Raw genomic sequence first — 18,734 nt, forward strand, 5'->3', positions numbered from 1 at the left:
TGAGCTCCCTGCTGTCATGGCTAGATTACTTCTGGGACCTGAGTGAGCTTACTTAAAGCTAGCCTGGCCCCTTGACTTTACATTGCAGTCTCTGTTCTTTCACTGTCTGCTGTCTTTATTTCATAGTGCTGCTTTTCTTGCAAGACTCCATGGTGGTTTTGTCCTATTGTAGACATTTTAGAAGTTATAATATAGTTTGTAAATGAAATTGGCTTCTAATTCCTGATTTTTTCTCCCCCAGAAATATTCCATTATTAAGGGATTTTGTCTCCCATGGCTTTTGAAAGGCTGTGCAGAGAGGTTTTATAAACATTATAAGTTTTGTGTGCTTCAGCGGGAAAGTCTGCATCACCTACTATTTCAGAGGAGCTAGTACAATGAGAAAAATGATGGTCTGAGGTCACTTGTAGCTTATGAAGGTACTCAGTCAGTGTCAAGCCTGGCTTTGAGCTCTAGTTCGAAATATTTAGCTTTTCTATTACTGCAGAAATTCCAATCCATCTGTGTTGCAGTCACCTTGTAAGAAATAACTGAAATCCCTTGATCAGCACTTGCAGAGCAGTCTATTTGGCTAATTCAGGAAGACTGACAAGACTAGAAATAAACCAACTAGTCTATCCTCTTTTCAAAGAAAAAAAAAAAAAAGGCAAAAGCCTGTATGATGTATATGGCTAGAGTAATATGTTTGGAATTCATAAAAGCACATTTTCCCCATTTTTTGAATCTGAAGGAACATCTAGAGTAAAACTATTCGATTCTGGCCAATTGTGTAAAATCCTTATTCTGATAGTTGATGACATAAATAGTCATGTAAGTAACTAGGCATAAGCAATACTTTAATACTACTTTAACAAAGGTAGAAAATTCCCCTAAAGGGCCATAGGACACTGGCAATCACCATTAAAACTTATAAATGGACTGACTTCTTTCAGTCAGGAATTAAGTGTTCTGAGTCATCTTCAGTGGAAGCCTTTGTCTTGCCTCCTATTTTAATCTTTAATATGTCTCCATTCAGCCTCACAGAGGTACAACCTGTTCAACTTCCCAGCTCTAAAAGACTGGTTTGCTGCATTTTCCCTGCAGAATTCTTCATTCCTACTTTGTCTCCTTACATTTGCTTTATCTCACATTTGTCTACAGAAAGATTTATTTTTCTTTTTTCCAGCCTTGTGTAAGTAAGTAAAATACGCAGGAGTAGCATGATATTTTTATCAAGTTCAAATAACTTTTAATTTTTTTTTTCTTCCTGTTCAGTTCCAACCATACAGTAAAGTTCTCCATCACCTGGAAAGTTTATTTCAGTCTTCAGTAGTGATAAAGTAATGGACTTGACCACATAGATAACTTCAATTATTAGGACCTATCATTTGCCTAGCTTAATAATTTAGATTGAATTTTCCATATTTCCAGGTGAACCAAATCCATATGTTTGTTTAATGTTAGAGAAGTGGCTCAGGGTTGTTGGGTTTAGCATGGCCTTTTGTTTGTTTATTTGTTTTCCAAATAAGTTCAGAAAAATGGACTTTTTTACCCTTACTAATAAATCCTTAACATTTTGGAGCAAGAATTTAAAACTGACCATGGGGCTTGCTTGACATCTTGTCAGTTCTTAGAAAGGTTAGTTCAAATATACTGCAGTTGTATATGCCCATGAATTCTCATGTTTAGCAGCCAATCTCGCATTTGATATATTGATGGAATTTGAAAAAAAGTCTTTCAGTGTCCTCAGATTAGAAGGAGAAAGTCTTTTCAATCCTATGATCATTGCTCCTGAAGAATAAGAGCTGGACTTTGCTAAAGTGATCAGGAAGATTACCCAATCTTTTGTGTTCTTAAGGTGATGTCAAATAAATTTCCAGGAGGGAGGTGTTGAATGGAAGAGCTAATCTAGTGAAATCAGTGTGGAAAAATCACAGGATGGTTGCATTAAGGAGTAAGGAAAATAATGAGAATATGCTGTGTTAGTTGAGTACATCTGTGCTCAAAGCCTGTTTATTTCATATCATTATCCTGTTTAGTAGGACATGAGTTAGCATTACATGCTCTCTGCTCTGTGTCCGTGCTATCAATACTCCTGCTGCAGGCACGTTACTGTGCACTGTGATATTCTGTGTGTGATTTAGCTTATCTGATAGTAGGGTACATATGCAGGCTAATAAAGTCTGCGCTTCTTCTCTCATTTTCTTTAATCCTCCTTCCTTCACTAGTCTTGCAATCTATTCACCAACTTTTTTGGATGTTACAGGAAAAGAGAATTTGAAGAGATGAGACTTTCACATAAGAATTGGGCTATGTAGAGAAGGGTGCAGACAGACTGGAGCAGAAATTAAGTCACTGCTGAAAGGATATCAGAGAGTATTTCATAAAGAGCTGGGAATATCATGTTGGGAGAATGTAAGAGGAGAGAATGCTGTGCTTTGTTGGATTTGTGGCTTATGGAACAGTATATTTTTCTACAATATCCCCCCCCGTCTTTGAGTGGACAGTGCTCCTGAACTGCAGTCAGGGTAATATAAAAAAACCTGCTGGTTTTACAGTGCCTGTCTTGTTTCTTGTGCAGCCATGGAGAACTGGAGACCATCCTTGCATCTGCCACAGGTTTCCCAAGTGCTGCTGCACAAGAGACTTCAAACAAACTGCCAACTCACAGGCATTAATAGTCCACATCTCATACCATGACATATCTCATTTGACTCCCATGAACACATTTTCCAGCAGGTCTGAGCATTTGCCATTAGAATTACATATAATCACATTTTTCACCACAAAATAAGATTGTTAAGGTGTGAAATATTCTTTAAAAATGAGACTTACTGTGTTGCAGTTTATCCGTGCAGTATTGGTGGAAATTCTTGGTATTAGGGGTAGTAGTTCCCTGTACTTTCCATCTCTGTGTAAGGGAAGAAATAAAGTTTTACGGGGGGAAAATGATGATGTTCACATAGTTTGCGAGTATAGTGTACTGTGGCAATATTAAATAATACAGTAAAAAATTCCCTTACATTGTTGTATATTTTTGCATATTCACTGATTTTTTTTTTTTTTACAGATTTTAGGGGAAAAAGAAAGAAATAGGTGTTTACCAATAACTAAGTTTCAGTACTGCTGTATGCAGAACTCTGAATGTAACTGCTCGAGAACAGCAGCCTAACAGTACTGTAACTTTTGTCTACAAACTTAACAAATACCCAAATATTTGGGAAAAAAAAAATTAACGTTTTTGAGCAACATGTTAACCAAGAAATCTCACTGTGTTTTGTAGCACAGTGCAAGGTTGCAAGAAATTGTTTGGATCCTTCAAACATGCAGGTTTTCCATCTCTGTGCTGACATTTGATGGCCCTCATCCATCTGGCCAGCACCACAGATGCATATACGTAATGCTGTAGATACTTGCACCTGAACTGGTTGCTTAGGCTCTAAATAATTTCTACTCAATAGTCTGAGGCAATTCAGAGTAGAGTTGAGGCATTCTAGGTGTACTGTTGCGGGTTGGCCTCTCTAGTTGTCTGTTCTCTCCCTCTACTAAACTAAAGAGTATGGGTTTACCTTTGGTCAGATAAATCCCATCCTTGGAGTCTGTTAATTCTCTTCTGATGACTGGGCTGCCTCTAGACTAAACAGTGGGTATGCTGTTGTTTATCTTGCACCTCTTTGTCCTATAATTTCCCAAATGGACGGTCAAGGCAAATTATGCTGTGGCTGTGCTGTAGTCCTGCATGTTCCTGTTTTCTTTCCAGGAAAACCAAAGTGTAGGAAAAAGGCTCCTAGCTCTTGCCTGAAGCTGGGGTCAGTCTGAGGGTGTACTACTAGACCCACTAATTTTGTTGTAGCATAGAAGTCTTTAGATTTTAAATGTGAGACCAGTTTCATTGTCAAGCTGATGAGACCTAAAGATGATATATAAAAGTACCTTTTCTAACTTATTCTGACAGCAGTTCCAAATTATGCAGAAGGCTTGTAACACTAGCGCAGAGTGAAAGTAGTAGGGATTCACTGGCATTTTCCAAGGTAAACAAGGCTTTGGGAACACATGACATATTTCTATGGCATCATTTGAACATGATGGTCTAAGAAATGAGGAAAACTTAAAGTCTTTGTGAAGTCTTCAGCATCCTCTTGGAAAGGACTCTGGAGTGAGTCTGCTGAAAAGCTTGAATTGTGAGTCACAAGCTTCAGCTGCTGGATGAGAGTGTCTCGGATCTCAGAAGAGGAAAGAGAGTTATGCCTGGAGCTTTAACTCTGGGCACAGTGCCTGAAAGTTAACCGGTCACAGGAGACAAAAGCTCAACCATGTAAAGCTCAAGGAAATAAATTAGGGAGTTATTATGAGGGTCTGAATTAATTTCAGCTTCTCTTAAGTGGGGACACCTGACTAAGGGCACCCTTGCAGCCGGGGTGGAAGTGGGCTGAATTATTCCTTGACTACCTATGTCTCACCATTGGCTACAGAAGGAAACAGTAATGATATGGCGGTGTGTCTGATTTTGGATCAAATTTGAGTAGATTTCTCATCTAGATGGTGATGGGACTTAGTGAAAATCCAGATACACTCTCCAGGCTAACAACTGTGTTCCCATTTTCTGTTGAGCTAGGAAATGTATATGCTACATAAGAAATATCACAAACATTGTGAAGGTGCCTTGACATCACTTGCTCTAATGTAGGATATTGCAATTCTTTTCACACTCCTCAGATCCCCAAGCTTTTTCAGCTGTCAGGATCTGAGGACAATTCTGCATTGCCTCATTCTATTTTTGTCTCAGAATGTGCATGTACTGAAAAAGTGTTAGATTAAATTGCAAGCTATTTCTTCTTGGGACTACTTTTCTCCTCTTTCAGGAATGAAAAAAAAAAAAAAAAAAAAATTAAAAATTGCTTAAGGATGTAGTTTGAGATAAACATAGGAACCACTAGAAAAAGTAATTTATTACCAGGCTTTGCCTTAAATAAAATGGGTTCACAGTTTTAAAGAAGACAACAAAATGAAGTATTGCAGCTAGGTATTGTGACCAATCTTCAGCATTTGTACTGGAAGATATATTCTACCATGTGAATAAACTTAATATATAGAAAAGAAAAGAATAAGAAGAAATTAAGGTTCTGCATAGAATTATTGTTCTGACATTTCCTAAATGTTGAATTTCACTTTTTAATTGGTCTTTAAATAAAATTTAAAAAACACCATAAACCCATGTAAAATATCTTAGTTTTGCAGAAGGCCAGTAAAATAATGTTGAGGTTGAAGTCATCTATTTTGAAAGTTACTTGGTGTTTTCTGCTATAAAATACCATTACAATAAAATTGTGAAATCTTGGCACAGGACAGGGGAACAGATCACTGCAGAACTAAGAACCAAGGTTTCCTGTTAGACTGCATGCATTTGCCAGAGTAATAATATAGTGGGATTTTTTTCTGGATGGTAGTTAGAAAAGATGAGAATGTTTCATTTTAAAATGTCATTTTAAATTCTGTTTTATGCTGCAGTTTTTTTAATCACTGGTGTCTTAAGATTTGTAAAACTGTACACAAAAATAGGTTTGGGCATGCCTGGTCATATCAAGACTTGATCCAGGGAAGGACTTCAAAAAAGGTATGGAAAAATGGGTTTTATAATAATTAGAACGAACATAATTATTTTAAAACTGTTTAATTGAACTAATTTAAATTTAAATTGAGAAAGAATACATAGGAAGTACTTAATCTTACATGCTGCTTGTAATTCAAATATCAATCTACTCACTTCACAAGCATGAAAGTAAACCTTCATATTCCAACTTTACAAGCACATCCCAATTCCCTAATTTATAGCACATGCAGATAGCATTTGCATAATTTTACATACAGGTATTTTAGTCCCACAACAATGTTTTGTTGCTTGATGTCTTGTTTTTTAATTTCTCCTGCACTCCAAACCATCCTTGAAAATGTTTAGATCTTCTCAATATTTCTCATGATTTCTCACATGACTTATCAAAGGCCTGTGGTATTTAGAAACCACAGACTGGCTCACTGAAGTGAAATGGAATGTAGAAATTTAATGTTTTCCATACTCATTTTTATAAATATTTGGTGTTCTTTGGAGTCTAAAAATATTCAGGGTCTTACCTCTGGAATTGTTGTTGGACCAACAGAGATCACAGTCCTTTACAATTAATTGCTACTCATAAATTGAAGTTATCTTCTGATTAATGACTCAGCATGTTGATGTTAATGTTTTATTGTTCCTGCATTTTTACACGCTTTGTGAATTATAGATGTAGTTATCATCCAATGTTGCAAGCATAGTAAAAATAATATTATTATTGCTGTGATTTTGATCCTGTTTATTACACAGACTTCTGCATGAAAGATTTTATTTCTCTATTATTAAAAGCGTCTGTAATTTGCACATACAGAAGTCATTGCCCCAGCATGGTTCAGGTGCAATTTCCATGTTAGGGCTATAATTCAGTGCAGTTGTTTGCTGTAGCAGTGAGCATCCTTACCTAAGGATAAGAAACGCCAAATTACTTACAGATTTCTGAAAATTATATTGCACAAGTGAACCATCAAATTTTAAATTCTCATGTGAATAATGGAGCAGTGATCCCAGTTTACACACTGATAATGAAAAGGAGATGGATGGTTTCCACTACAGACAAGCTGCCATTTTTTTAATCATTCAAGTGTTATTATTCTGTGATGGTTTTGGGCTTTGAGTGTTGTTTTTGGGGTACTGAATGCTGCTTTTGCTGAGCTATTATTGATAGCTTTGTAAGACTGAAATTTTTACAGATGCATAAAATCCATCAAGTAGCATCTAATTTTTATTACGGGCTGAGTAAATTCTGAGAGAGAAGAGTTTCTGCTCTTGCTGTGTCCAAGTCTTTGACAAAGCATGTGTTGAAAGGAAGAGCAGATTCCTTTTACTGTGGAGCCCTACTCTCTGAACTCAGAGGACAAAGAGCAGAGAAAATACATGCATTTGGGGGATTACCTGTTAAGGGTGAGGGAAATTGCTAGATTAATAGCTCAGAGGTTTTTACTAAACACATCTGTGAAATGAAAGAAATGCAGTAACAGAGAGGAGAGAGAATAAAAGGTAGAAGTCCTACAAGTTGTATCCTTATAGCAATATTTGAGGCACATGCTCACTAGCTGTTAAAATTTAGAGTGAGCAGCCTGAGAACTCAAGAACGAACAAGAGAATTAGAGCTGTAGCCCAAAGGCAAGAGAAAAGGAGAAAGGAGCCCCAGGAATAACACATTTACTTTCTAAGAGAAAACTGCAGTAAAAAGAACATTTGACTAAAGGATTCAGCTCTGTGTGGTGACATGACTGGTGACATGAATTAACCTCCTGTGTGCCACTCAGGGAGACTTTTTAGTGCTTACAGTGCAATTCAAACATGTCAGACAGCCACTGAGTCTTTCTCAGAAGTCACTAGAGTCACTCTATCTTTTTAATACTTTTATATCAAAACACATCAGTAGCTCAGGCAACTACTGTGCTTTCAGGTAACTGTGCAAGAAAAAGTGCTTCTAAATGGATTCCTCCAAAAATGACTTTATTATTGAGTTTATCTGAATTTATATGAATTCAGAATAATAAATTGTGTACTGTCTCAGTTATTGCAGTAACAAGGAATTGAGAAGTTTTTAAAAAACATTTTAAAAAGCTGGGGGGTAGTATTTTTACTGTTGAAGCTGTAACATTGGTGCCATAAAGATTATTTGCCTTTTCTTTTATACCCCTGTTATACCTTTTTACAACTTCTGTATTCTTAGTGCTTTTTGCCTACTTTCTTGGACTTGTTTGTTCAGCTAGGAGACTAAACATTTTAGAAGCTTCGTAGTTCGGGATCAGTGTGCCCCAGACCCCAAGGTCCTCTCCAGAACACATTCTGTAAACTAAGATAGAACCATCCAGGGGAAGGCTCCTTGGGGGGGGGAGGGCTCATTTGCGCCTCTCATTGGGGAATCTTTGATAGATCTGCTAATTAGTAACACCTATAATGTTATACCCGATATTTTGGGGTGGGCATTTTGCGGGGTGCATTTCGGTGCATTCGACCTGGACGTAGTGCCCCTAAGGATCCTTAAAATAAATACCAAGGTAAAATCCCTTTTCCCCTTCTAACTGTGTGTGACTCTTGATTTTAAGACCAGGAAAAGGCATCAACATAAAGCCAGCTCGAGTCAAAGTGAGATGATGAATGGATATTACTAAATTTTGTCCCTGCAGAAGAAGACCTATGAGTTTTGTGCCTGGGTCTGGAGTAGAGAAACGTCTGCCATAATCAAGGGATTGTTATTTAGAACAAATAGATAAACTGATTGGTTGCAAGAAAGTCAGATATAATTTCAAAAATAGTTCTTTATGCTGTAATTTTTCTTTCATGTGCAGTGATGCTACCTTTATGATCCTTTTATTTAATACCTCTTTTGTTCTTTGAGAGGCTCTTTGCCTGAACTAAATATTATTTAAAAAATTAACACAAGATGTAGGAATAGAAAAATCTCCTGTAGGGCATACTAAAAATTATCCCTTTTTAACCACATAAAAAGTCACTTTCAGCAGAGACCACAAAGAAAGCTACACATCCCTTCTTAGTACAGGTCTCAGAACTAACATAAAATGAGTTGATCAAGGGCACTGTTCAGAGATGCACAGATTCACCGTTCTGATATTCTGAGCCACTATTCTCAGGACACTGAAAGAATCACAGGGTCATAGATGTCTTGTAGTATTTTCCACATCTAGAGATTGAATTATGTTGAAATTAAAATAATTTCATGCTGTCTTTATCTTCTTAAAATCAGCAATGTGGCAAGGAACTGTTGAAAATTCATAAAGGATCTCCATGACGAAAAAATATTCTTCTAGCCTTCACCTGGATATATCTTTTTAAGGAGTAGAGTCAGCAATGAGGAAGTCTTGTGGATCAGAAAATGAGTAAAAGAAGAATCCAGTGTAAGTTCAGTTATTTGATTACACAGTAATAAATGCTGAAATCCACCATCTGCAATGAAGAGCCTCACTAAATGTGAGATTTCTTCTTCCCCAGCCAAGTTTCCATCAGCTTATACCAAGACTGACTTCCAAGGTAGCTCAGATTTTACATCATGGCTCAGCAGGACATTTTCAAGAAGTTGTGTTTGAGAATTTCCTGAGCTTTTCATATAAACCACAACTTTATAAGCTGAAATTTCCTGATAGGCTCTGAAAAAAAGAGGAAACCTCAGCAAAGAGCTCATTCTAAAAGATACTTGTTTATGGGATGAATACTCTTTGTTTCTATAGAACTCTGTAGTGAAATTAAATCAGATTGGGGAGTTGCCAGATGTAATTGCAAGTATTAATGGAGAAAGTGCTTTCTCTTCTTGTAAATGCAGTGAGGGATAAAGAAGGGTGGGGAAACAACAAAGAAAGGTCTTTTATCTGAGAGGAAACACAATGTAGTGCAAGGGTATAAAAATAAAGATTCAGAGAAGGCAGCAGTGAAGTGCTAGGTAGTAATAAAGCAATCTTGATCACTTAAGCCAAGAGCAGGAAAGACTTGGATATGGAAAAGAGAGCCATGGAAAAAGTGAGAATGGACCATCAATTACTTTTATATACTTGTTCTAAATTGTCATTAATACATATTCTATATAGTTTTAAAAATGTATTTTATTGTCAATCTTACAATTCAGAATGTGTTTCATCATGATTTCTGTTAATTAATACTACCCTGACACACCTTTTCCACAGTCAGGTAAATTATTCCAGTCTGCAGACTAAGCTACCTAAATACTTTGGGTAAAGGTGGGAAGATTTGGCATAGTTTAAAAGCTTAAAAGTCTTATCCTTCTATTCTTTCAGTCCACTAGATCAGTGTGAAGTCACCATATGAAGGGACATCTCCTTCCGAAATATATTAATGTGTTATTCTTGTTACCTTGATATTCAAATTCCCCACCCTAGAAGATATCAAAACGCAGTCAAGTGACAAGACATTTACAGACAGTGCTTCTGTTCAAGCTAACTCCCATGTACTTGAATACATGTGTAACATAAGTCAGAACATGGTACCCAGTACCACCAGGTGCCTGAGGAAACTCTGGTTGCATTGGGTATCATTAAAGCAGAGAGTGTGTGTAGTGTGTGTGTTTGTGTACACACCCACACAGGTGTGCCAGCACTGCTGGGCACCCAGGAGCTGGGTTGGTCTTGGTAAGGACCCAAGACTGTGCTCCAGGTGGGAGCCTGCTGACATCACCAGCTTGTAGACAGAGGGAACAGTCACAGGAATGTGGAATAGTTCATGTTGGAACAGGCTTGGGATGTCACTGTTCAAAAAAGGGCCAGCCACCAGGTCAGACAAGCCTTGCAGTCACTTTTTGGAAATCTCCAGACTCAGTTTGCACAACCTGCCTGGGAAACCTTCTCCAAGGCTTGACTGACTTCATGGGGGAAAAGCTTTTTCTTGTATCCGGTCCAAACATCTTTCTTTTCAGTTCACGTCTGGTAGCCTCCATTTTCCTGTCACTGCAAAGTGCTTCCCTCCTTATTAATGGAACCTGAGCTATTTTAGTGCACCACCAGTAGATTGGCCAGTAATGTCAGAAAAAATGTTCTGTAGCTTTTACAAGAGCAAGAAGAATCAATTGAATACCTTTACTGATAATTCTGTATAATATTTTAATGGGAGCTTGTAACATGGCTTATCACCATATACTTAGTGGTCACACACAGTCTTTCCAATATAGGACTGTCATATAGCAGAAAGATAATGATACTTTGTTAGCAATTAACCCATATTTTTAATAAAAGGAGACATGTACAACATGTTTAGATGCCGGTCATATTGAGAAGTACTGAACTGTGTCAATTTGTGTTATTTTTTCATTAAAATTAAGAGAATGCAGATTTACTACTCAGCTACTATGACCCACTTTCTAATACTCATGCTGTGAAATTAATTGGGTGAAATACTACCTCTTTCAGTTTACCTACTGTGGCCTATCTAATGTACAGGGTGGGAAAAGGTTGATGGGATACTCTTTCATCTGTTCCTTTTAATTCTAGACTTTAAAGGAGATTTCAAGTGAAAGATGAATTGTACTCGCTCACAGGATTGAGCCTGTGCCTGTGATTAGAAAAGAAAATTTCTTTTCTACCATTTCAGGTGCTTGTGTGCCATGTTGCAAATTTTATTGTAGTAACTTTTTAAAAAGTTAATCTTTAAATAATTGAGATTCAATGTAGCTATGTTTAATACCTATTATGTTGCTACTGGTTCTATTTCCTGTGAGAGTTTATGAGCAGAGAAGAGACTGGATCTCCATATGAATATTTGTGTTTAATATCTGCATTATCTGCTACTTAGTGCATTTAGTGATGCAGACTCCAGCTTCATGCCTCTATATTTAGGGAGCAATGAAGGAGTGCTAGTAAAATCCATTTAAAAGATTAGTAAGAAGAGAGCTGAGGCGCTGAAATGGTTTTACATATTCTTTTGGGGATGCATTCAGGTGTACAAATTACTGGTGTGGATAAATCACCCAGGAAAATTCATAAAATTGCTGGGATGCACAATTTGTGTTTTTCTCTACAAATGTGAGATGTGATATAAGATGTCATACTAGATTATTTTAAATGAACTGTCAAATGCAAGATAGCTCAGTGCTTTCTGGCTTTAATGACTTTTGAATAGCAAGTAAAGGAAACTCTAATAGTGGAATAAGGAAAACATAGAAAGCACTTCACAAATGATATTCAAAGCCTCCTCGTACACATACAAAAATAACCATGATAACTAAAAATCTCAAGTGCTCAATGAGGTGAAAAAAAAGCAGTGGATTCAATGCATTTTGAAAGTATCTGTTACATTTCTTAAAAATACTTGAAAAATAGTATTCTCACTTTTATATGGAAGTGGGTTATTCAGGAGTTTTTTGGTGTAGTGATTTTTTTAAAGTCACTGAACAGGGAAGGTATGTGCCATCCTGGCCAAGGCTTATTATTTACGTCAGTGTAGGGTATGCCAAGGCTGGTGTGAGAGTTAAGATATGTGGACAGTAGGGTAGATTGTACAGGTACTGATCTCAGAGGTGAAAAAGGCAATAACACCACCGATAAAATGCACTCTTTCCTCTGATTCTTCTTGCAAGAGAGGTGAGAAGGATGGGCAAGCAAAACAAAAGAAGCATGAAGATGGGAGCAGCAGTATAGAACTTTACATCTTCATGTGAAGCAATTTAAAACCTCCAGTACATATAAGAAAATTAAATGGACCACTTTGCAAGGAAGCAAACCCAGGTACCTTCATTTTGGTGTTAGAATCCGCATGAGCAAGGCAATAGGAAAAAGAATCTCCATTTTTATCCCAGTACTTACCGTAAGTAGATAAAATTTGAAAGTCTCATAGATATCCAAATAAAAGCTGAAGAGAGGGAAATCTATCTTGTTGTAGATTCATATTTAAATGTGTTATAATGAGAGGGTCAGTCATAAGTATTTACACACTCTTGAAAACTGCTGCAGAATGTTTCAAAATGTTTTTAATAATCAGATGTTGAAGCTGGAGTTGCCCACATTCTAAAAGGGTACAGATGAAACATGATTCACAATGAGTGTGACTCTCATAAAGAAATTGGCAAGGCATTAAAAGAGGAAAAATAAGTGGCACAATATGTGGCTCTTCACTGAGTAATTGTCCCAGTTCTTTAACATGGTGATGTTATTGCAGTTTGCACCAGTCATTTTAGGCTCATTACATCTGACAGGGAGATTTCATTTGTATGTATCTGATGGTTATAAAACATTTTGGGGATTTATGTGTGGGGTTTTTGTTGCTTACCCCCATAATAACTATCAAAAAATACACACAACAAAGGTTAGGTTTGTTACACATCCATGTGAGAACAGTTCCAATTCTGCTATCCAGAAGTTACCTATTTTAGCTGTTGTTGGTTTTGTTGTAGAAGGCATCTGGACATCAGTGTAGAATGTTATAAGATGATGTTGAAGAGATTTTAGCAAAATAATGAAAACAGGGCAAGGGAAAGGTCTGAAAAATAAAGGGCAGAATTGCAGTCTCCAGGCAGCATCAGTCAGGAAAGAGAAGATAGGAATAAAAGGTTTCTCTTGAGTGAGGAGGGAGGTCACCAGCAGAGTCACACCTGTCTGGGTTGTTCAACATTTTCATTAGTACTGAAAAAGTGGGTGTGTGTGAGCAGACAGAATTTACTGACACCAAGTTTTTCAAGGTAATAGAAACAAGGGCTGACTATGATGTAGGGAAGGATATTACCATGCAAAGTAAACTGCAGTAAAACAGCAGATGAAATGTAACCTAGATAAACATGAAGTGATGCACATGGGAAAGAAACAATTCCAACTTTGCACTTGTAATGATGGATTCCTAGCTGACTATTATCACATGGAAATGAGCAAATGAGATTTTGGAGTTATGATTGATAGTTCTGTGAAAATGTCAGTTCAGAGCTCAGTAACATCCAAGAAAAAGGCAAATGAAATGTTAGGTGTTATTAGGAAAGGAATCTAGCATAAGGCAAATGACATTGATATGCATATATAAAAATCTCTATTTTGAGTACTGTCTGAAGTTGGTTCTAGTCCTATCATCTCTAGGGTCTGTAGTGGGGCTGGAAAATGGAGAAAAACAGTGAGTGTGATTGAATAGAAGAACAGAGTGACTTATCAACTGAGAACTATTCAGCCCTTGAGAGAGACAGTTAAAGGTAGAAAGGACGGAGATTTAGAAAATATAGTTGTAACAGAGAAACTGAGTTTGGAGTGATTGCCCACTAGATTTTCTTCAAGAACTGGAAACATTCAGTATTATTTACAGGAGAAAAATTTGCAGAAAAAATAACAATAAAACCTCCATGAACAAATCACCTTGTTCTTCTTTTATGCAACATTTCTTCGTTTCTGTAACAGTCAGCCTGGAGAACGCATTACCACAAGATGCCATGTCAAAAATTGACTGGAAGAATTAAGGGAGGAAAAAGTGCTCTTGCAGACTAAACACTACTTTTAGTCCATGACCTGGTAATTTCTGACTACAGGGAAAGCACATTAGGGAAGGAGCACTTTTCCTTTGCCCAGAGATGTGTTTTGATGGACATTGATCACTGTCTGCAGTGGAGGCAGGAACCAAGACCTCAGTGAGCTGTTCTTGTATAAGATGGGATTTCAGGCAAGTCTTGTATAAAACCACCTCCCTGGTTTTTTATGTTACAGCTATTTTTTCCACTGGCTGCACAGCTAAACGTAAAGTTCTGAGCTTAAACTTTAATAAGTGCCAGTTTTATGATAACAATTATTTTTGCTTTTCTGATGCCAGGAACTAATAGGTATAAAATTTTTCAGAGACTATGTGTTAAAGTAATATCTAAAACAGCAGTTATGCAGATTGCTGAGTCTGCCTTTGCTGGTGGTATATAGTAACTGGTTACCTGAATTTTTCCCCTTTCTATCTCTGACAAATTTAATGTTTAGAAAAAAAAAAATCATTAAAGCAATTATTAGAAGCTCTTATGATCACCAAGGCACCAAAATAGTTTTGTTGCTCTTTTGAAACACAGCACTCTTGAATACTTCAGATTGTTCAGACTTGCTCATGAAGTTACAAAAGTTTTACCTTTTCAGGGCTCATTCTACAGATTTCTTTGAGCTTTCCCTTCCTTGTGTTCATGCAACCCCTTTCTGTGCTAGTTCTATTTTGCATTTATATTAACACATGCACTTCCATTTGATTCAGTTCAACTGAAGTCAATGGATATTTCACTTTTGATTTCAGTTGAAGCAGAAATAAGCCACAAGCAGCAAACACAACAATACCTGCCTTTCAATGTGGGAATCAACTATCTCCTTCAGCTGCTACATAGGCTGTGATTGGTAATGTGCACTTGCAGCTCTGTAGTTTGCAACTTAATAGTTGAAGGAGTTTTCTGAGCTAGGAAAGACTGCTAATAGCAGAATTATAAAGCCAGTACCTTTTTTTTTCACATGTATTTCTGCCTGCCCAAAACTTAAGAAAAGGCAAACTTGTTAGTTAAATTAAATGTTTCTTCTCTTCTGTTTTTAATTGTACTTAATTTATTTTAAGCAAGGGTTATTGATCAAAAAAAAAAAAAAAACCATGATGAAAATGAACAAGCAAATCACCTTGTTTTTCTTTTATGTAACATTTAGTCAGCCTGAGAGACTTCTTGCCACAAGATGTGTCAGAAATTAACTGGAAAAACTAATGGATTAAAAAACCCCCTTCCATACTAAATGCTACTTTTAACGCTGAAAGTCTATGACCTGGTAATTGCAGAATATAGGGGAAACATATTAGGGAAAGAGCACTATACCTTTTTTCAATAATTCACTCTTTACCTGGCAAGCAATGTGCTTTCAGTGTGTCTGTGTCTCAGTGGTTTTACAGTGTATGTAACAATTTGACAAGTAAATGTATGTGGTAGAATGTAGTGTCATCTTTATGGAAAAACAACAGTGAGGTTGGAAGCAGATGAACCAAAAAATTGTCCAGGAGATCGCAGGATGACAGAAATATGTTTTGTTTTTTGTTCATACTGTGCATGCTAAGACAAGCAGGAAAATGTGAGCAATAACATGGATTGGTGTCTTTATAACTCCTGTAGAGTTTCTGACACCCGAAAGATGCATAGTGAGGGCCTTTTTTCCTATCCAAGATATTCATTCTGGTCATGCAGGACTAAACCATTTCTACTCAGGTCCGTAGCATGGCCCAGAAGCAGCACGAGCCCACTCACTGCATGTGGTGAGGATGTATCTGAAGAGTTCTTTACACAATGTTTTGCAGCACATAGTCTCTTGTAGCTATTTCACTCTTGCAATGAAGATAATAATGTACATCTTTTAACATTACTGTTTTGTTGAAAGATGTTTGTGCATTGAATCCTCTCCGTGTGGGCTGAAATCACAGTAGATGGTGGTTCTGCAGGTAGCTCCTGCCCAGGTGACATTCTTCAGTCAGGCTTGAAGGCTTGAAGGAAAGGTTCTCACACAGGCTGGAGGGGTACTGATCTCTGAATAGGAAATATTATGTCATGAAACAAACCCATGTTGACCTGGTCCTGACTGAGTAGTCCTGATGAGTTGAACTGATCTTCATGGGCTTCTTGGTTAGAGGCTGCTCTGGGTGTTTTTAGAAGTGTAGTTGCAGACTCCTGAGGACTTCAAAACCAAATACATAACCAGCTTCATTTCTTCCCCTCTTGGAAGAAAAGAACACCAAATTTCAGTCACCTCAGTTCTACTTAGTATGTGTCCCTAAGTTTTTTTAATTGGGCTATACCTTTGACTGGCTTTTGTATCATAAAGGTAGAACTGTACAATACTTTGTGGCAGGTGTGTTGTGAAGATAAATACATAAAGCAGGAGGGAGTTACTTTAGGCACAGTGCTTATCTTGGGGTATGGCTGCTCTACATTAAGCTGAAACAATTTTTGGGGAAAGTCTGGGTGGCCTCTTCTTCAGAGCGAAGGAGGAAAGACAAAAAACATTGGCTTTGTGTGGCAGCAAGAAAATGAGTCAAGGCAGATTTCTGTAAAACCTGTTGTAAAGATGCTATTTGCTTGCTGGCTTGCTGAGACAGCTTGAATTTTTTGTGTGTATTTTTCAAGGAGTTTTTCCTTCATAGACTTCTGTATGTTGCATTTCTACTTTTCAAAAGTGCAACCTAGAACTCAAGTTAAAAATGTTCATTTTTCAAAAGCAAAGTAGCAAAAACCCCTTGGAGCAACAGGTAGACAAGATAAAACTTGATGTTTATATTCAAAAGATACATTTTCCTTCAAATCATTAAATGTCAATGCACCCCAGATAAATTTCTCACCTTTGTGTCATAAAATCAGTGGGCAAGGAACATGAATCAATTTTAGACTCAGAAAATAAGTTGTCAGGACTTCAAGAATTAGTTTATCATTATCCTCAGCGTATTTTAAAAAGAAGAGTAGTGTTTGTGACCCACAATTTTATGTCTTTTTAAAAAAGGATATCATGTCATTCAGAATGACAAACAACATTCAGAAGCAAGTTCTCAGCTGGTTTTTCATGAAAAGGAATTTTATAACATGAGCACATTTTAGGACTTTGTATGGCTTGTATTTGATTTCATTTTTTTTCATTTTTTTTAGGTTTTTCTTTATAGAAAAAGACAATATGTCATATTACTTAGGTACACTTCTATCAGATATTAATATAATCTAATAATCACCTGGCAGCTGGCATCCAAAGTCATCTTAAGTTGTTGAAACCTGTTGAGTATTTAGGTTTTTTGTAATATTTATTTGTAATCTTTTAATCCTTTAAACTAGAAACTTAAGGGCCTTGTAGACTTAAAGTAAAATTACAGACACTCCCTACAACTCTTATTGTTAGCATATACTACTAGCTGAATAATAGTTTCAAGAATGATATTCAGGGCTGATAAGAGAATTCTAGCTTGAGAAATCATTTAGTACATTATGTATCAATGGGAGAATGTGCTGAGTTTCTGAAAGTCAAAGCTCAGTTTAGGGTTTTACAAACTAAATATCCTGAAAAAGAGTCGTGACTGGATATTAACATTGTCCAGAGAACAGTCCCTGCAATTGGCCATCCCTTGGAGACTGAAACAGTTTGGTAGCACAGATGGGGCTTGCACCATGTGGAAGGACCTCAGCGGAGTGTTTAATTCCCTATTGTAGGCACACAAGAACCACAAGTCCCTGAAAGAATTTATAAACACTATTATAGTTATCTGTTTCTTAAAAGAAGAAATCTGAATCTCAGAAATACCTAAAGTTCATCAGGAAATCAGATAGCACCTTTTAGAGATCAGTGTTAATTTCAGCTATGGAATATCCTAAAGTGTTGAAGTGGTGTTACTAAAGGGCAGCTGGAAAGGGACCAATGGATAGTTGGGGTGTTTCTCTGCCCTTTGTAGCCAGAATTCCCTTTCTGCATAAGATTTTTTTCTGCAGCTCTACAGTCAGGAGAAACAAGTTTTCTTAGAATAGTTGAAACAAGATTAAGAAAACCTATCTTTCCTTTTGATGGACTGAAACCAGAAAAGATCTATACCTAAATTTATTTTATTAAGTTATTATTTTAAATTTTTCAAGAGTGGAATGATTAATTAAACATCAATTTAAAATATTTATTTAGAAACAGGTTTAAAAACTGTGTTGTATTGAAGGAATGTTTTCCCTGTTCTGGGAATTTGTACTGGACACTCCCTTGATGGATAAATAATGTCTCCCAGAGGAAGTGTCAGTAAATGTTCATGGGTAAAGCCCTCAATGCTGGGTATTCTTTCCTTGGCCTTTGTGCAGCCAAATTAAGTACATTTAATACCCCTATGTTATTTTCTGTTATTCTGTAAAGTTAGATAGTAATACTCCTGAATTATAGGTATACATGAGAATAAAAATAATAGCACCTGAAAAAGTCTGATACTAAAATCATTATCTATTTCTGCATAGCTAGAAAAAAATCTTAAACATGTAACATGAAGAATACACTGTATTAATCTCAGCAAAATACCCAGTGGAAGGCCAGTTTATATAAGTCTGACCAAATTAACTATTGATACTCTTGCTTATGCTCCCTTATTGTGACATTTTAACTTAATCTCTTTTTAGGGAAGAGAAATGGATCTGTGAATCAGACAAACTCTGATTGATAACTCTGACATATAGTACAGTACAGGGAGTACAAAGATCAAA

This window comes from Coloeus monedula (genome assembly GCF_965178545.1).
Source record: "Coloeus monedula genome assembly, chromosome: 3".
In the NCBI taxonomy this organism is placed as follows: Eukaryota; Metazoa; Chordata; class Aves; order Passeriformes; family Corvidae; genus Coloeus; species Coloeus monedula.